The sequence below is a fragment of the Oncorhynchus keta genome, unplaced genomic scaffold, assembly GCF_023373465.1.
Source record: "Oncorhynchus keta strain PuntledgeMale-10-30-2019 unplaced genomic scaffold, Oket_V2 Un_contig_3325_pilon_pilon, whole genome shotgun sequence".
NCBI classification, from domain to species: domain Eukaryota; kingdom Metazoa; phylum Chordata; class Actinopteri; order Salmoniformes; family Salmonidae; genus Oncorhynchus; species Oncorhynchus keta.
The window spans coordinates 1-20,834 of record NW_026287195.1 but is presented as its reverse complement, the minus strand read 5'-3'; the positions used below and the strand labels follow the sequence as shown (position 1 = coordinate 20,834).

General features: G+C 51.3%; 1 pseudogene; it reads right to left on the bottom strand.

The window, feature by feature from the left end:
• The window catches only part of LOC127923871 (NT-3 growth factor receptor-like), a 72,636-nt pseudogene extending 56,990 nt beyond the window's left edge, over window positions 1–15,646 (bottom strand).
• Window positions 15,647–20,834: the final 5,188 nt, after the last annotated feature.

Sequence of the window (20,834 nt, the reverse complement as noted above, 5' to 3'; positions counted from 1 at the left end):
TTAGAAACACTACCAGTCAATGAGGGCCTCGGTCCTTTTCACCGTTATTACATGTGCTGTAAAGTAATGCTGTATACCTGGAACCAGGACAACAGACTGGGTGTATTGTGGAGATTATTGCCGACAGCCTTTCAGTTTCTGATATGCAATACATTCTACTGGGAGATCTAGGTCTTCAGACACTGAAACAAGAGAAACAAACTGTAGAAAGGTAGAACGAAAGGTGGGAAACTTTGAGGAGATTTGGGAATGCAGCCAGTTGTTTGTCAGGATAGGTTAAATACGTACACATTGTTCGGAGTGTAAGCTGCTGGGGGGTCCTTCAGACCAGTCCCATAACACTGGTGGGGAAACAGAACAAAACGGAGAACACCGCCGTGTTGGTGAGAGTCTCCCCTTCTTACAGTGGGGTAAATGGTCCTGACACCTCAGACAAGTGTTGGTGAGAGTCTCCCCTTCTTACAGTGGGGTAAAACAGTCCAGACACCTCAGACAAGTGTTGGTGAGAGTCTCCTCTTCTTACAGTGGGGTAAAACGGTCCAGACACCTCAGACAAGTGTTGGTGAGAGTCTCCCTTCTTACAGTGGGGTAAAACCGTCCAGACACCTCAGACAAGTGTTGGTGAGAGTCTCCCCTTCTTACAGTGGGGTAAATGGTCCAGACACCTCAGACAAGTGTTGGTGAGAGTCTCCCCTTCTTACAGTGGGGTAAATGGTCCAGACACCTCAGACAAGTGTTGGTGAGAGTCTCCTCTTCTTACAGTGGGGTAAAACGGTCCAGACACCTCAGACAAGTGTTGGTGAGAGTCTCCTCTTCTTACAGTGGGGTAAAACGGTCCAGACACCTCAGACAAGTGTTGGTGAGAGTCTCCCCTTCTTACAGTGGGGTAAATGGTCCAGACACCTCAGACAAGTGTTGGTGAGAGTCTCCCTTCTTACAGTGGGGTAAATGGTCCAGACACCTCAGACAAGTGTTGGTGAGAGTCTCCTCTTCTTACAGTGGGGTAAAACGGTCCAGACACCTCAGACAAGTGTTGGTGAGAGTCTCCTCTTCTTACAGTGGGGTAAAACGGTTCAGACACCTCAGACAAGTGTTGGTGAGAGTCTCCTCTTCTTACAGTGGGGTAAAACGGTCCAGACACCTCAGACAAGTGTTGGTGAGAGTCTCCCCTTCTTACAGTGGGGTAAAACGGTCCAGACACCTCAGACAAGTGTTGGTGAGAGTCTCCTCTTCTTACAGTGGGGTAAAACGGTCCAGACACCTCAGACAAGTGTTGGTGAGAGTCTCCCCTTCTTACAGTGGGGTAAAACGGTCCAGACACCTCAGACAAAAGTTGCCACATCGGCGTTACCTACTTCAGACGACTTCGTGGAGGTCGTACAGCACAACGGAGAATACCATATTAGTTTTGTTGGCCAAACCGTTAGGATGCTACAGACGTTTTCAGGATGTCTTACCGGTCTGACAAACAGAGGTATAAATCAGACTCTTTCCACCGCAGAGAGGGAAGGGCGACATATAGGAGGAAGCGGTGTATAGAGACACAGCCCATGCAGAAAAGGCATCTCCAGCTCATTGAACTGACAGATATAAATGTATTATGTTACTTAGATTGACGCACCGGTACGTCAATAGACTCTATACTATAAATAATATGAAACTAGTTCCGTTCCAAATGCCAAGCCGTGGAGGGCAGAACATGAGAGGCAGAAGGAAGGAAAGGGAGACGCAGAGACCAAAGCTTATAAATGGCTTTAACAGTTATTATTATGGTTATATATTATTATTATTATAGTTATAGTTATTATTATGGCCACACTGGAAATAATAGAATTGGCCGCACGCTTCGTAACTTTCAGAATATGTCAAAAGATACATTTTTAATCTCCCACAAAAAAAAAAAAAATCATTGATTAATAGAAGAAGCTTTTTCCTTCTCGTTGTTTTTTGCCAAAATGGAAAATGGATTTGGCCCTCTTCCACCATGGCTACTAGATCTGATCGTGGGTCCTGTCCATAATCGTTATCTGGGCCCTCTTCCACCATGGCTACTAGATCTGATCGTGGGTCCTGTCCATAATCGTTATCTGGGCCCTCTTCCACCATGGCTACTAGATCTGATCGTGGGTCCTGTCCATAATCGTTATCTGGGCCCTCTTCCACCATGGCTACTAGATCTGATCGTGGGTCCTGTCCATGATCGTTATCTGGGCCCTGCAACATTTGTCCAAAACATATTGCTGAATATAGAAAAGGGTTTTACCCACCGCCTTTCTTCTGAAGGTGATGCAGCGACGCTGGCAACCGGAGAGACAGACCCCAGTCAGCCAGCTGGCCAGTCAGGTCCCAGTCAGACCCCAGTCAGCCAGCTGGCCAGTCAGACCCCAGTCAGCCAGCTGGCCAGTCAGGTCCCAGTCAGACCCCAGTCAGACCCCAGTCAGCCAGCTGGCCAGTCAGACCCCAGTCAGCCAGCTGGCCAGTCAGACCCCAGTCAGACCCCAGTCAGCCAGCTGGCCAGTCAGACCCCAGTCAGCCAGCTGGCCAGTCAGACCCCAGTCAGCCAGCTGGCCAGTCAGACCCCAGTCAGAACACAGTCAGCCAGCTGGCCAGTCAGACCCCAGTCAGGTCCCAGTCAGGTCCCAGTCAGCCAGCTGGCCAGTCAGACCCCAGTCAGCCAGCTGGCCAGTCAGACCCCAGTCAGACCCCAGTCAGCCAGCTGGCCAGTCAGACCCCAGTCAGCCAGCTGGCCAGTCAGACCCCAGTCAGACCCCAGTCAGCCAGCTGGCCAGTCAGACCCCAGTCAGCCAGCTGGCCAGTCAGACCCCAGTCAGCCAGCTGGCCAGTCAGACCCCAGTCAGCCAGCTGGCCAGTCAGACCCCAGTCAGAACACAGTCAGCCAGCTGGCCAGTCAGACCCCAGTCAGGTCCCAGTCAGGTCCCAGTCAGCCAGCTGGCCAGTCAGACCCCAGTCAGCCAGCTGGCCAGTCAGACCCCAGTCAGACCCCAGTCAGCCAGCTGGCCAGTCAGACCCCAGTCAGCCAGCTGGCCAGTCAGACCCCAGTCAGCCAGCTGGCCAGTCAGACCCCAGTCAGACCCCAGTCAGCCAGCTGGCCAGTCAGACCCCAGTCAGCCAGCTGGCCAGTCAGGTCCCAGTCAGGTCCCAGTCAGCCAGCTGGCCAGTCAGACCCCAGTCAGCCAGCTGGCCAGTCAGACCCCAGTCAGACCCCAGTCAGCCAGCTGGCCAGTCAGACCCCAGTCAGCCAGCTGGCCAGTCAGACCCCAGTCAGACCCCAGTCAGCCAGCTGGCCAGTCAGACCCCAGTCAGCCAGCTGGCCAGTCAGACCCCAGTCAGCCAGCTGGCCAGTCAGACCCCAGTCAGAACACAGTCAGCCAGCTGGCCAGTCAGACCCCAGTCAGGTCCCAGTCAGGTCCCAGTCAGCCAGCTGGCCAGTCAGACCCCAGTCAGCCAGCTGGCCAGTCAGACCCCAGTCAGACCCCAGTCAGCCAGCTGGCCAGTCAGACCCCAGTCAGCCAGCTGGCCAGTCAGACCCCAGTCAGCCAGCTGGCCAGTCAGACCCCAGTCAGCCAGCTGGCCAGTCAGACCCCAGTCAGCCAGCTGGCCAGTCAGACCCCAGTCAGAACACAGTCAGCCAGCTGGCCAGTCAGACCCCAGTCAGGTCCCAGTCAGGTCCCAGTCAGCCAGCTGGCCAGTCAGACCCCAGTCAGCCAGCTGGCCAGTCAGACCCCAGTCAGACCACAGTCAGCCAGCTGGCCAGTCAGACCCCAGTCAGGTCCCAGTCAGGTCCCAGTCAGCCAGCTGGCCAGTCAGGTCCCAGTCAGCCAGCTGGCCAGTCAGACCCCAGTCAGGTCCCAGTCAGGTCCCAGTCAGCCAGCTGGCCAGTCAGACCCCAGTCAGACCCCAGTCAGCCAGCTGGCCAGTCAGACCCCAGTCAGCCAGCTGGCCAGTCAGACCCCAGTCAGGTCCCAGTCAGCCAGCTGGCCAGTCAGACCCCAGTCAGGTCCCAGTCAGCCAGCTGGCCAGTCAGACCCCAGTCAGGTCCCAGTCAGCCAGCTGGCCAGTCAGACCTCAATTAAACCCCAGCCAGCCAGCTGGCCAGTCAGACCCCAGTCAAACCCCGGTCTACCAGTTGGCCAGTCAGACCCCAGTCAAACCCCTGTCTACCAGCTGGCCAGTCAGACCCCAGTCAGACCTCAATTAAACCCCAGTCAGCCAGCTGGCCAGTCAGACCCCAGTCAAACCCCGGTCTACCAGTTGGCCAGTCAGACCTCAATTAAACCCCAGCCAGCCAGCTGGCCAGTCAGACCCCAGTCAAACCCCTGTCTACCAGCTGGCCAGTCAGACCCCAGTCAAACCCCTGTCTACCAGCTGGCCAGTCAGACCCCAGTCAAACCCCTGTCTACCAGCTGGCCAGTCAGACCCCAGTCAGCCAGCTGGCCAGTCAGACCCCAGTCAGCCAGCTGGCCAGTCAGACCCCAGTCAAACCCCTGTCTACCAGCTGGCCAGTCAGACCCCAGTCAGCCAGCTGGCCAGTTTCTTTATTCCATGTGTAACTCTGTGTTGTTTGTGTCGAACTGCTTAGCTTTATTCTTTGCCAGGTCACAGTTGTAAATGAGAACTTGTTCTCAACTGGCCTACCTGGTTAAATAAATGTGAAATCAAATTTCAAAAATACAATTTTGGTGGAGGAGGAGTAACAGTCTGGGGCCATTTTTCATGGTTCGGGCCCCTCAGTTCCAGTGAAGGGAAATCTTAACGCTGCAGCATACAGTGACATTCTAGACAATTCTGTGCTTCCAACTTTGTGGCAACTGTTTGGGGAAGGCCATTTCCTGTTTCAGCATGCTGTTCCAGCAATGCCAACGTGCACAAATCAAGATCCATACAGAAATGGTTTGTCGGGATCAGCGTGGAAGAACTTGACTGGCCTACACAGAGCCCTGACCTCAACCCCATCGAACACCTTTGGGGATGAGCCAGGGCTAATCACCCAACATCAGTGCCAGACTTCACTAATGCTCTTGTGACTGAATGGAAGTCCCAGCTGCAATGTTCTAACATCTAGTGGACAGCCTTCCCAGAAGAGTGGAGGCTGTTATAGCAGCAATGTTCCAACATCTAGTGGAAAGCCTTCCCAGAAGAGTGGAGGCTGTTATAGCAGCAATGTTCCAACATCTAGTGGAAAGCCTTCCCAGAAGAGTGGAGGCTGTTATAGCAGCAATGTTCCAACATCTAGTGGAAAGCCTTCCCAGAAGAGTGGAGGCTGTTATAGCAGCAATGTTCCAACATCTAGTGGAAAGCTTTCCTAGAAGAGTGGAGGCTGTTATAGCAGCAATGTTCCAACATCTAGTGGAAAGCCTTCCCAGAAGAGTGGAGGCTGTTATAGCAGCAATGTTCCAACATCTAGTGGAAAGCCTTCCCAGAAGAGTGGAGGCTGTTATAGCAGCAATGTTCCAACATCTAGTGGAAAGCCTTCCCAGAAGAGTGGAGGCTGTTATAGCTGCAATGTTCCTACATTTAGTGGAAAGCCTCCCCAGAAGAGTGGAGGCTGTTATAGCAGCAATGTTCCAACATCTAGTGGAAAGCCTCCCAGAAGAGTGGAGGCTGTTATAGCAGCAATGTTCCAACATCTAGTGGAAAGCCTTCCCAGAAGAGTGGAGGCTGTTATAGCTGCAATGTTCCAACATCTAGTGGAAAGCCTTCCCAGAAGAGTGGAGGCTGTTATAGCTGCAAAGGGGTGACCAGCTCCATATTAAAGTCTTCCCAGAAGAGTGGAGGCTGTTATAGCTGCAAAGGGGGACCAACTCCATATTAAAGCCTTCCCAGAAGAGTGGAGGCTGTTATAGCAGCAAAGGGGGACCAACTCCATATTAAAGCCTTCCCAGAAGAGTGGAGGCTGTTATAGCTGCAAAGGGGGACCAACTCCATATTAAAGCCTTCCCAGAAGAGTGGAGGCTGTTATAGCAGCAAAGGGGGACCAACTCCATATTAAAGCCTTCCCAGAAGAGTGGAGGCTGTTATAGCTGCAAAGGGGGACCAGCTCCATATTAAAGCCTTCCCAGAAGAGTGGAGGCTGTTATAGCAGCAAAGGGGGGACCAACTCCATATTAAAGCCTTCCCAGAAGAGTGGAGGCTGTTATAGCAGCAAAGGGGGACCAACTCCATATTAATGACTTCCCAGAAGAGTGGAGGCTGTTATAGGGGGGACCAACTCCATATTAATGCCTTCCCAGAAGAGTGGAGGCTGTTATAGCAGCAAAGGGGGGACCAACTCCATATTAAAGCCTTCCCAGAAGAGTGGAGGCTGTTATAGCTGCAAAGGGGGACCAACTCCATATTAAAGCCTTCCCAGAAGAGTGGATGCTGTTATAGCTACAAAGGGGGACCAACTCCATATTAAAGCCTTCCCAGAAGAGTGGAGGCTGTTATAGCTACAAAGGGGGACCAACTCCATATTAAAGCCTTCCCAGAAGAGTGGAGGCTGTTATAGCAGCAATGTTCCAACATCTAGTGGAAAGCCTTCCCAGAAGAGTGGAGGCTGTTATAGCTGCAATGTTCCAACATCTAGTGGAAAGCCTTCCCAGAAGAGTGGAGGCTGTTATAGCTGCAAAGGGGACCAGCTCCATATTAAAGTCTTCCCAGAAGAGTGGAGGCTGTTATAGCTGCAAAGGGGGACCAACTCCATATTAAAGCCTTCCCAGAAGAGTGGAGGCTGTTATAGCAGCAAAGGGGGACCAACTCCATATTAAAGCCTTCCCAGAAGAGTGGAGGCTGTTATAGCTGCAAAGGGGGACCAACTCCATATTAAAGCCTTCCCAGAAGAGTGGAGGCTGTTATAGCAGCAAAGGGGACCAACTCCATATTAAAGCCTTCCCAGAAGAGTAGAGGCTGTTATAGCTACAAAGGGGGACCAACTCCATATTAAAGCCTTCCCAGAAGAGTGGAGGTTGTTATAGCTGCAAAGGGGGACCAACTCCATATTAAAGCCTTCCCAGAAGAGTGGAGGCTGTTATAGCAACAAAAGGGGGACCAACTCCATATTAAAGCCTTCCCAGAAGAGTGGAGGCTGTTATAGCAGCAAAGGGGGACCAACTCCATATTAATTACTTCCCAGAAGAGTGGAGGCTGTTATAGCAGCAAAGGGGGACCAACTCCATATTGTTTTAAAAACATTTTTTTGTATTTAACCTTTATTTAACATGATTTATGGAATGAGATGTTGGAGGAGCAGGTGTCCACATACGTGTGGTCATGTGGTGCACTATGACTTACCCTTCAATCCAAACTTGTTGCGTCGGCCATATTTGTTGATGAGAATGAAGAGGACGATGAGGAGAACACTGGTGAAAGAATGAAGAGGACCAGCCAGACCTACTGCTATGGACACCTGGAGACAGACGGACAGGTTAGGGAGACAGACAGACAGACGGACAGGTTAGGAGACAGACAGACCTACTGCTATGGACACCTGGAGACAGACGGACAGGTTAGGAGACAGACAGACCTACTGCTATGGACACCTGGAGACAGACAGACAGGTTAGGAGACAGACAGACCTACTGCTATGGACACCTGAAGACAGACAGACAGACAGACAGACAGACAGACAGACAGACAGACAGACAGACAGACAGACAGACAGACAAACAGACAGGTTAGGAGACAGACAGACAGGTTAGGAGACAGACAGACAGACAGACAGACAGACAGACAAACAGACAGACAGACAGACAGACAGACAGACAGGTTAGGAGATAGACAGACAGACAGGTTAGGAGACAGACAGACAGGTTAGGAGACAGACAGACAGACAGACAGGTTAGGAGACAGACAGACAGACAGACAGGTTAGGAGACAGACAGACAGGTTAGGAGATAGACAGACAGGTTAGGAGACAGACAGACAGGTTAGAGACAGACAGGTGATTCTAGCCAGCCCCAGTACTGTGGACACCAGGAGACAGACAGAGAGACAGACAGGTTAGGAGACAGACAGACAGGTTAGGAGACAGACAGAGAGACAGGTGATTCTAGCCAGCCCCAGTACTGTGGACACCAGGAGACAGACAGAGAGACAGACAAGTTAGGAGACAGACAGACAGACAGGTTAGGAGACAGACAGAGAGACAGGTGATTCGAGCCAGCCCCAGTACTGTGGAAACCAGGAGACACGACACTACTTTTAAACAGAGCCCTATGGACTGTGGTCAAAAAGTAGTGCCCTATGTAGGGATTCGTGTGCTATTTGAGATAGACCCTGTGTCATTATGAACTCACCCCAAACGTCTCCTCTTCCGGCCTGATGGCATTGTCTGATGGCACTGGGCTACCTGGAATACAGACAGAGACAGTAGGAGCACTGGAGAATACAACCCATTCCCAAGTGGCACACTATTCCATAGTACACTAGCTTTGACCGGAGCCCAATGGGTCCTTGTAGTGTGCTATATATGGAACAGGGTTCTATTTGGGACGCAGCCTAACTCCAGCAGCAGAATTGTGGAGTAGAAATCGACCGACAAGCTGGAGTCTTTAAATCCCATTTCACAGAAAACTGTTTCCTTATCAGAAGATATTATACACTGGGGGTTATATATATAAAAGAACAGAGAACATATACACTGGGGTTATATATATAAAAGAACAGAGAACATATACACTCACTCACACTCAGAACACAGACACACAGACACACAGACACACACACACACACAGACACACACACACACACACACACACACACACAGACTCACACCACACACACACACACAGACTCACACAACCATGAAATGGAGTCTCTGTCGGCTGCTGTCGGATACAATTTGAAGGATGAGAGGAGGCTGAAGATGAGATACACACACAGAGGACAGACACACACACACACACACACACTGTGTCTGTGTCTGTGTGTCTGTGTGTGTGTGTCTCTGTCTGTGTCTGTATCTGTGTGTCTATGTGTCTGTGTCTGTGTGTGTGTCTGTGTGTGTCTGTGTGTGTGTGTGTGTGTCTATGTGTCTGTATCTGTGTGTGTCTATGTGTCTGTGTCTGTATCTGTGTGTGTCTATGTGTCTGTGTCTGTGTGTGTGTCTGTGTGTGTGTCTGTGTGTGTGTGTCTGTGTCTCTGTGTGTTGAATTAGCAGTCCTTTTTCTCAGCCCGTAATAACTATAAGCAGCTCCTTCCCTCCCTCCAATCCTCCCTCCAACCCCCCCTTCAACCCTCCAACCCTCCCTTTAACCCTCCTTCCCTCCCTCCAACCCACCTTTCAACACTCCTTCCCTCCCTCCAACCCTCCCCTCCCTCCCTCCAACCCTCCCTTCCTTTCCTCCTTCCAGCCTCCCTTCAACCCCTTCCTTCCTCCCTTCCCTCCCTCCAACCCTCCCTTCAACCTCCCTTCAATCCCCCCTTCAACCCTCCTTCCCTCTCTTCTTCCCTCCTTCCCTCCCTCCAACCCTCCATTCAACCCTCCTTCCCTCTCTTCATCCCTCCCTCCCTTCAACCCTCCCTTCCCTCTCTTCATCCCTCCCTCCCTCCAATCCTCCCTAAAACCCTCCTTCCCACTCTTCATCCCTCCCTCCCTCCAACTCTCCTTCAACCCTCCTTCCCTCCCTCCAACCTACCCTTCAACCCTCCTTCCTTCCCTCTTCCCCCTCCCTTCCTTCATCCTCCCTCCCTCCCGTAACCCCTCCTTCCCTCTCTTCATCCCTCCTCCCTCCAACTCTCTCTTCAACCCTCCTTCCTCCCTTCCCTCCAACAACTCCTCCTCCCTCAACCCTCTTCAACCTTCCTTCCCCTCCCTTCCAATTCAACCCTCCTTCCCTCTCTTCAACCCTCCCTTCAAAGACCCTCCCTCCCTTCCAACCTCCCTCCCTCTCTCATCCCTCCCTCCCTTCCCCTCCTTCAACCCTCCTTCCCTCTCTTCATCCCTCCTTCCAACCCTTCAACCCTCCCTTCCTCCCTCCTTCCCTCTCTTCCTCCCTCCTTCAACCCTCCTTCAACCCTCCTTCCTCTCTTCATCCCTCCCCCTTCAACCCTCCTTCAACCTCCCTTCATCCCTCCCTTCACCCTCCCTCCAACCCTCCCTCCAACCTCCTTCCCTCTCTTCATCCCTCCTTCCCTCATCCCTCCCTCCAACCCTCCTTCAACCCTCCTTCAACCCCCCTTCAACCCTCCCCCCCTTCAACCTTCCCATCCCTTTCAACCCTCTCTTCATCCCTCCTTCCCTCTCTTCATCCCTCCCTCCCTCCAACCCTCCCTCCCTCCTTCAACCCTCTCTTCCCTCCCATCCCTCCCTCCTCCTTCCCTCCCCTCCCTCCTTCAACCCTCCCTTCAACCCTCCTTCCCCCCTTCAACCCTCCTTCCCTCCTTCATCCCTCCTTCAACCCTCCCTTCCCCTCCTTCATCCCTCCCTCCCCCAACCCTTCTCCCTTCAACCAACCTTCCTTCAACCCTCCTTCAACCTCCTTCCCCTCCAAACCCCTTCAACTCCTCCTTCAACCCTCTCCCTTCAACCCTCCTTCCCTCTTCATCCCTCCTCCTTCCTCCCTTCAACCCCCCTCCCTTCAACCTCCTTCCCTCCCTCTTCCCCCCTCCCTCCAGCCCTCCTTCCAACCTTCCCTTCAACCTCCTTCCTCCCTTCAACCTCCTTCCCTCTCTTCATCCCTCCCTCCCTCAACTCTCTCCCTCCCTCCTCCCTCCAACCCTCCCTTCAACATTCCTTCCCTCCCTTCAACCCTCCTACCCTCCCTCCAACCCTACCCTCCAACCCTCCTTCCTTCCCTCCCTTCAACCCTCCCTTCAACCCTCCTTCCCTCTCTTCATCCCTCCCTCCCTCCAACCCTCCCTCCAACCCTCCAACCCTCCCTCCCTCCCTTCAACCCTCCCCCTCCCCCTCAACCCTCCTTCCCTCCCTTCAACCCTCACTTCAACCCTCCTTCCCTCTCTTCATCCCTCCCTCCCTCTCCCTCAACCCCTCCCTCCAACCCTCCTCCAACCCTCTCTTCATCCCTCCCCCTTCAACCCTCCCTTCAACCCTCCCTTCATCCCTCCTCCCCCCTCCCTCCCTCAACCCTCCTCCAACCCTCCTTCCCTCTCTTCATCCCTCCTTCCCTCTCTTCATCCCTCCCTCCTTCAACCCTCCCCCAACCCTCCTTCAACCCTCCCTCCAACCCTCCTTCAACCCTCTCTTCCCTCCCTTCCCCTCCCCTCCCTCCCTCCTTCCCCTCTCTTCATCCCTCCTTCCCTCTCTTCATCCCTCCCTTCCTCCCTTCAACCCCCCTCCCTCTCTTCCCCTCCCTCCCTCTCCCTTCAACCCTCCTTCAACCCTCCCTTCAAACCTCCCTTCAACCCTCCTTCCCTCTCTCCATTCCCCTCTCTTCTCCCTCCTCCCTCCCTTCAACCCTCCTTCAACAACCTCCCTCAACCCCCAACCCTCTTTCCTCCCTTCCCTTCATCCCTCCCTCCCTCTTTCATCCCTCCCTCCCTTCAACCCTCCCCTCCTTCCAGACATCCTCCTTCAACCCTCCTTCCTCCCTCCAACCCTCCCTTCAACCCTCCAATATACTCTCTTCATCCCTCCTTCCCTGTCTCTTCATCCCTCCCTCTCCATTCCAGCCCCTCCTCCCTCCAACCCTCCCTTCAACAGCTTCCTCCCCCCTTCCAAACCTCCCTTCAACCCTCCTTCCCTCCCTCCCTCCCTGTTTCAACCCTCCCCTTCTCATTATTATCCTCCCCTCCCTTTAACCTCCCTTCCCTCCTCCTTCCATCCTCCCTTCAACCCTCCTTCCCTCCCTTCATCCCATTACCCACCCTCCAACCCCATTCCAACTCCATTCAGACATTTTATTCATCCCTCCCTCCCTCATGTCACCTAGCAACCTAGATCCCTCATTCCATCCCTCCTTCCAGACATTATTATGGCCCTCCATCACTCTTACGGTGACCCTCTAGTCACCTCCCTTATACCAGGTGACTATCATTCAGACATTCACACCTGGCCCTCCTCACCTGGCCCATCATTAGTACACCTAGATCCTCCGTTCCATGACTCCTTCCAACCCTCATTACGTACCTGGCAACCCTCCCTCATTAGAACAGCTGGCAAACCCTCATTTCCATCGACTCCTGGCAACCATCATTATGTACACTGTGGCAACCCTCATTATTCCACCTGGCAACCATCATTCCACCTGGACACTATTATGCTCCTGGCAACCCTCATTATGAACACCTGGCAACCCTCATTATGCCATCACCTGGCAACCATCATTATGCACACCTGGCAGCCCCTCATTATGTCACCTGGCAACAATTATGCATCCCTCATTACGACCCTCATTATGTGACCTGGCAACCCTCATTATGTCACCTGGCAAGCCTCATTATGCTCACCTGGAAACCCTCATTATGCACACCTGGCAACCCTCATTATGTCACCTGGCAACCATCATTATGCACACCTGGCAACCCTCATTATGCTCTCCTGGCAACCCTCATTATGTCACCTGGCAACCCTCATTATGCTCACCTGGAAACCCTCACTATGCACACCTGGCAACCCTCATTATGTCACCTGGCAACCATCATTATGTACACCTGGCAACCCTCATTATGTCACCTGGCAACCCTCATTATGCACACCTGGCAACCCTCATTATGTCACCTGGCAACCCTCATTATGCACACCTGGCAACCCTCATTATGCTCACCTGGCAACCCTCATTATGTCACCTGGCAACCCTCATTATGTCACCTGGAAACCATCATTACGCACACCTGGCAACCCTCATTATGTCACCTGGCAACCTTCATTATGTACACCTGGCAACCCTCATTATGCTACTCCTGGCAACCTCATTATGTCACCTGGCAACCATCATTATGCACACCTGGCTTCCTGAAACCCTTATTACTCTGGGCAACCCTCATTATGCTCACCTGGCAACCCTCATTATGCACACCTGGCAACCTCATTATGCTCCTGAAACTCCTCATTATGCTCTCCTGGCAACCCTCATTATGTCACTGACTCCAACCCTCATTATGCTTGGCAACCTCATTATGCACTCCTGCTTCAACTCCTGCATTATGCTCACTGCTTCCCTGAAACCCTGCTTCCTGCTCTCCTGACCTGACCCTCATTATGCCCACTTCCTGACTTCATCACTATCTTGATTACTCCTGCTTTTGATCCTGACTCCTGACTCCTGACTCCTGATCCTGTAGTGACTTGCTTCCTGACTCTGTTCCTCTTGTCCAGACTCCTCTTCCTGTTTCCTGACTCCTGTTCCTGACTCCTGCTTCCCACTCCTGCTTCCTGACTCCTGCTTCCTGACTCCTGCTTCCTGCTTCCTGACTCCTGCTTCCTGACTCCTGCTTCCTGACTCCTGCTTCCTGACTCCTGCTTCCTGACTCCTGCTTCCTGACTCCTGCTTCCTGACTCCTGCTTCCTGACTCCTGCTTCCTGACTCCTGCTTCCTGACTCCTGCTTCCTGACTCCTGCTTCCTGACTCCTGCTTCCTGACTCCTGCTTCCTGACTCCTGCTTCCTGACTCCTGCCTCCTGACTCCTGCTTCCTGACTCCTGCTTCCTGACTCCTGACTCCTGCTTCCTGACTCCTGCTTCCTGACTCCTGACTCCTGCTTCCTGACTCCTGCTTCCTGACTCCTGCTTCCTGACTCCTGACTCCTGACTCCTGACTTCCTGACTCCTGATTTCCTGACTCCTGCTTCCTGACTCCTGCTTCCTGACTCCTGCTTCCTGACTCCTGCTTCCTGACTCCTGCTTCCTGACTCCTGCTTCCTGACTCCTGCTTCCTGACTCCTGCTTCCTGACTCCTGCTTCCTGCTTCCTGACTCCTGACTCCTGCTTCCTGACTCCTGCTTCCTGACTCCTGCTTCCTGACTCCTGCTTCCTGACTCCTGCTTCCTGACTCCTGCTTCCTGCTTCCTGACTCCTGCTTCCTGACTCCTGCTTCCTGACTCCTGCTTCCTGACTCCTGCTTCCTGACTCCTGACTCCTGCTTCCTGACTCCTGCTTCCTGACTCCTGCTTCCTGACTCCTGACTCCTGACTCCTGCTTCCTGACTCCTGCTTCCTGACTTCCTGACTCCTGACTCCTGACTCCTGCTTCCTGACTCCTGACTTCCTGACTCCTGCTTCCTGCTTCCTGACTCCTGCTTCCTGACTCCTGCTTCTGACTCCTGACTCCTGCTTCCTGACTCCTGCTTCCTGACTCCTGCTTCCTGACTCCTGCTTCCTGACTCCTGACCTGACCTGCTTCCTGACTCCTGCTTCCTGACTCCTGCTTCCTGACTCCTGCTTGCTTCTGACTCCTGCTTCCTGACTCCTGCTTCCTGACTCCTGCTTCCTGACTCCTGCTTCCTGACTCCTGCTTCCTGACTCCTGCTTCCTGACTCCTGCTTCCTGCTTCCTGACTCCTGACTCCTGCTTCCTGACTCCTGCTTCCTGACTCCTGCTTCCTGACTCCTGACTCCTGCTTCCTGACTCCTGCTTCCTGACTCCTGCTTCCTGACTCCTGCTTCCTGACTCCTGCTTCCTGACTCCTGCTTCCTGACTCCTGCTTCCTGACTCCTGACTCCTGCTTCCTGACTCCTGCTTCCTGACTCCTGCTTCCTGACTCCTGCTTCCTGACTCCTGCTTGACCCTGCTCCTGACTCCTGCTTCCTGACTCCTGCTTCCTGACTCCTGCTTCCTGACTCCTGCTTCCTGACTCCTGCTTCCTGACTCCTGACTTCCTGACTCCTGACTTCCTGACTTCCTGACTCCTGCTTCCTGACTCCTGCTTCCTGACTCCTGCTTCCTGACTCCTGACTTCCTGACTCCTGACTTCCTGACTCTCCTGCTTCCTGACTCCTGCTTCCTGACTCCTGACTCCTGACTCCTGCCCTGACTCCTGCTTCCTGACTCCTGACTGCTTCCTGACTCCTGCTTCCTGACTCCTGACTTCCTGACTCCTGCTTCCTGACTCCTGCTTCCTGACTCCTGACTCCTGCTTCCTGACTCCTGCTTCCTGACTCCCTGACTTCCTGACTCCTGACTCCTGCTTCCTGACTCCTGCTTCCTGACTCCTGCTTCCTGACTCCTGCTTCCTGACTCCTGCTTCCTGACTCCTGCTTCTCCTGACTCCTGACTCCTGCTTCCTGACTCCTGCTTCCTGACTCCTGCTTCCTCCTGCTTCCTGACTCCTGCTTCCTGACTCCTGCTTCCTGACTCCTGACTCCTGCTTCCTGCTTCCTGACTCCTGCTTCCTGACTTCCTTCTGACTCCTGCTTCCTGACTCCTGACTCCTGTTCCTGACTCTGACTAATGCCCTGACTCAGACTTCTTCCTGACTCCTGACTTCCTGCTTCCTGACTCCTGACTGCTTCCTGAATTCCCTGACTCCTGCTTCCTACTTCCTGACTCCTGCTCTGACTCCTGCTTCCTGATCCCAACTCCTGCTTCCTGTCTTCCTGACTCACTCCTTCTTCCTGACTCTGGGTGATGTGAATCCTCCCAATGCTCCTGACTGTCTTCCTGACCCTGAGAAGCTCCTGACTGATTCCTGACTTCCTGACTCCCAACTCCTGCTTCCTGACTGTCTGCTGAGACTCTGCTTCCTGATGAATCATCCCAACTCAGACTGTCTTCTGACCACTGAGAAGCTCTGACTCCTGCTTCCTGATCCCTGCTTCAGACTGTCTTCTACCACTGACTCCTGCTCTGACTGATGTGAATAATGCTTCCTGACTCCTGCTCCTGACTCTTCCTGACTCCTGAGAAGCTCCTGACTCCTGCTTCCCAATGAGACTGTCTTCTGACACCTAGAGAAGCTCTTCCTGACTCCTGCTTCCTGAATCACTCCCAATGACTCCTTCTTCCTGACTCCTCTTCCTGCTTCCTTCTACCACTAGAGAAGCTCTGGGTGATGTGAATAATCCCAATGGGGTCAGACTGTCTTCTACCACTAGAGAAGCTCTGGGTGATGTGAATAATCCCAATGGGGTCAGACTGTCTTCTACCACTAGACTCTGGGTGATGTGAATCATCCCAATGGGGTCAGACTGTCTTCTACCACTAGAGAAGCTCTGGGTGATGTGAATAATCCCAATGGGGTCAGACTGTCTTCTACCACTAGAGAAGCTCTGGGTGATGTGAATCATCCCAATGGGGTCAGACTGTCTTCTACCACTAGAGAAGCTCTGAGTGATGTGAATAATCCCAATGGGGTCAGACTGTCTTCTACCACTAGAGAAGCTCTGAGTGATGTGAATAATCCCAATGGGGTCAGACTGTCTTCTACCACTAGAGAAGCTCTGGGTGATGTGAATCATCCCAATGGGGTCAGACTGTCTTCTACCACTAGAGAAGCTCTGATGTGAATAATCCCAATGGGGTCAGACTGTCTTCTACCACTAGAGAAGCTCTGGGTGATGTGAATCATCCCAATGGGGTCAGACTGTCTTCTACCACTAGAGAAGCTCTGGGTGATGTGAATCATCCCAATGGGGTCAGACTGTCTTCTAATTTCCACTTCTCTGGGTGAAGTGAATCTCCCAATGGGGTCAGACACTGTCTTCTACCACTAGAGGCGGAGCTCTGGGTGATGTGAATCATCCCAATCAGACTGTCTTCTACCATTAGAAAGCTCTGAGTGATGTGAATAATCCCAATGGGGTCAGACTGTCTTCTACCACTAGAGAAGCTCTGGGTGATGTGAATCATCCCAATGGGGTCAGACTGTCTTCTACCACTAGAGAAGCTCTGAGTGATATGAATCATCCCAATGGGGTCAGACTGTCTTCTACCACTAGAGAAGCTCTGGGTGATGTGAATCATCCCAATGGGGTCAGACTGTCTTCTACCACTAGAGAATCTCTGGGTGATGTGAATCATCCCAATGGGGTCAGACTGTCTTCTACCACTAGAGAAGCTCTGGGTGATGTGAATCATCCCAATGGGGTCAGACTGTCTTCTACCACTAGAGAAGCTCTGGGTGATGTGAATCATCCCAATGGGGTCAGACTGTCTTCTACCACTAGAGAATCTCTGGGTGATGTGAATCATCCCAATTAGCTTTATAGCTAAATCTGCTGCAATGCATAATTTCTCACCACTGTTCTGAGACCTATAGCTTTTGTTGTATGATGTGTCCCTGTCAAGAAAATGTTGTGGTTCACCGTCAGGGTCAGGGGTCAACCAGGCGGAGCCGTGAGGAAGTGTCCGTGACCGTCTTGGTGACGGTCCCCCAGGGAGTTGGAGGCCTGCAGCGTGTAGTTTCCGTTATCGTAGTGTGTTGGGTTGAGAAAAGTCAGACATCCCTCCAGATAGTCCCGGTGAAATCCATCTCCGTCCTGATGTACTCACTCTGCAGGATCTCTCTCTGTGTACAACCATGATTAGAATACGGTTTCATTTTTTTTGTCCTTTTCAAAGACCCAGACTCTTGACATCAGTGGTTCTGAACCCTGATTCTGGGGGAAACCACATATCAGGGTGGCTGTTTTGGGTTTTCCCCCAGCATTAGTCGCCTGATTGATATAACTACCTCAGCATGAAGCCGTTTATTGTTTCAGTTAGCTGTGTAGTTCTGGGGTAAAAACTAAAACCTGCACCTCGTGGTCTCTAAGACCAGAATATGTACATGCTGCTTTACATATTAGAAATGATTAAAAAGGCATAAAATCACACTGTTTGTGGTACCATCGCAGCGTCAGGGATAGCCTCTCACTGTGAACTCTATGCAGGTGTCATGGCGCCGCTCAGGCTCGGAGAGTTTCAGGATGACTGGTGGAACTGGAAGGAGCACTGGAAGCACATGATAGCTAGGTGAGCAGATGATAGCTAGGTGGACAACCACATATCACATGATAGCTAGGTGGACAACCACATATCACATGATAGCTAGGTGGGACAACCACATATACAATGATAGCTAGGTTTCACATGACAGGTAGGACAACCACATATCACATGCTAGGTGGGGACAACCACATATCACATGATAGCTCGGTTCATGATAGCTAGGTGGACAACCACATGATAGCTAGGTGGGACAACCACATATCACATGATAGCTAGGTGGGACAACCACATATCACATGATAGCTAGGTGGACAAACCACATATCACATGATAGCTAGGTGGACAATCACATATCACATGATAGCTAGGTGGGACAACCACATATCACATGATAGCTAGGTGGGACAACCATATCACATGATAGCTAGGTGGGACAACCACATATCACATGATAGCTAGGTGGACAACCACATATCACATGATAGCTAGGTGGACAACCACATATCACATGATAGCTAGGTGGACAACCACATATCACATGATAGCTAGGTGGGACAACCACATATCACATGATAGCTAGGTGGGACAACCACATATCACATGATAGCTAGGTGGGACAACCACATATCACATGATAGCTAGGTGGGACAACCACATATCACATGATAGCTAGGTGGACAACCACATATCACATGATAGCTAGGTGGGACAACCACATATCACATGATAGCTAGGTGGACAACCACATATCACATGATAGCTAGGTATCACATGGACAACCACATATCACATGATAGCTAGGTGGACAACCATATCACATGATAGCTAGGTGGACAACCACATATCACATGATAGCTAGGTGGACAACCACATATCACATGATAGCTAGGTGGACAACCACATATCACATGATAGCTAGGTGGACAACCACATATAGCTAGGTGGACAACCACAAATCACATGATAGCTAGGTGGGACAACCACATATCACAGATAGCTAGGTGGACAACCACATATCACATGATAGCAGGTGGACAACCACATATCACATGATAGCTAGGTGGACAACCACATATCACATGATAGCTAGGTGGACAACCACATATCACATGATAGCTAGGTGGACAACCACATATCACATGATAGCTAGGTGGGACAACCACATATCACATGATAGCTAGGTAGGACAATCACATATCACATGATAGCTAGGTGGACAACCACATATCACATGATAGCTAGGTGGACAACCACATATCACATGATAGCTAGGTGGGACAAACACATATCACATGATAGCTAGGTGGACAACCACATATCACATGATAGCTAGGTGGACAACCACATATCACATGATAGCTAGGTGGGACAACCACATATCACATGATAGCTAGGTGGACAACCACATATCACATGATAGCTAGGTGGACAACCACATATCACATGATATCTAGAGGGACAACCACATATCACATGATAGCTAGGTAGGACAAACACATATCACATGATAGCTAGGTGGACAACCACATATCACATGATAGCTAGGTGGGACAACCACATATCACATGATAGCTAGGTGGACAACCACATATCACATGATAGCTAGGTGGACAACCACATATCACATGATAGCTAGGTGGGACAACCACATATCACATGATAGCTAGGTGGGACAACCACATATCACATGATAGCTAGGTGGGACAACCACATATCACATGATAGCTAGGTGGACAACCACATATCACATGATAGCTAGGTGGACAACCACATATCACATGATAGCTAGGTGGACAACCACATATCACATGATAGCTAGGTGGACAACCACATATCACATGATAGCTAGGTGGACAACCACATATCACATGATAGCAACCAAATCACATGATAGCTGGTGGACAACCACATATCACATGATAGCTAGGTGGGACAACCACATATCACATGATAGCTAGGTGGACAACCACATATCACATGATAGCTAGGTGGACAACCACATATCACATGATAGCTAGGTGGACAACCACATATCACATGATAGCTAGGTGGACAACCACATATCACATGATAGCTAGGTGGACAACCACATATCACATGATAGCTAGGTGGGACAACCACATATCACATGATAGCTAGGTGGGACAACCACATATCACATGATAGCTAGGTGGACAACCACATATCACATGATAGCTAGGTGGGACAACCACATATCACATGATAGCTAGGTAGGACAATCACATATCACATGATAGCTAGGTGGACAACCACATATCACATGATAGCTAGGTGGGACAACCACATATCACATGATAGCTAGGTGGACAAACACATATCACATGATAGCTGGTGGACAAAATCACATATCACATGATAGCTAGGTAGGACAACCACATATCACATGATAGCTAGGTAGGACAACCACATATCACATGATAGCTAGGTGGACAACCACATATCACATGATAGCGAGGTAGGACAACCACATATCACATGATAGCTAGATGGGACAACCACATATCACATGATAGCTAGGTCGGACAACCACATATCACATGATAGCTAGGTGGACAACCACATATCACATGATAGCGAGGTAGGACAACAAAATATCACATGATAGCTAGATGGGACAACCACATATCACATGATAGCTAGGTAGGACAACCACAAATCACATGATAGCTCGGTAGGACAACCACATATCACAAGATAGCTAGGTGGGACAACCACATATCACATGATAGCTAGGTGGGACAACCACATATCACATGATAGCTAGGTGGGACAACCACATATCACATGATAGCTAGGTGGGACAACCACATATCACATGATAGCTAGGTAGGACAACCACATATCACATGATAGCTAGGTAGGACAACCACATATCACATGATAGCTAGGTGGACAACCACATATCACATGATAGCTTGGTGATAGTTGACAACCACATATCACATGATAGCTAGGTGGACAACCACATATCACAGTCATATGATAGCTAGGTGG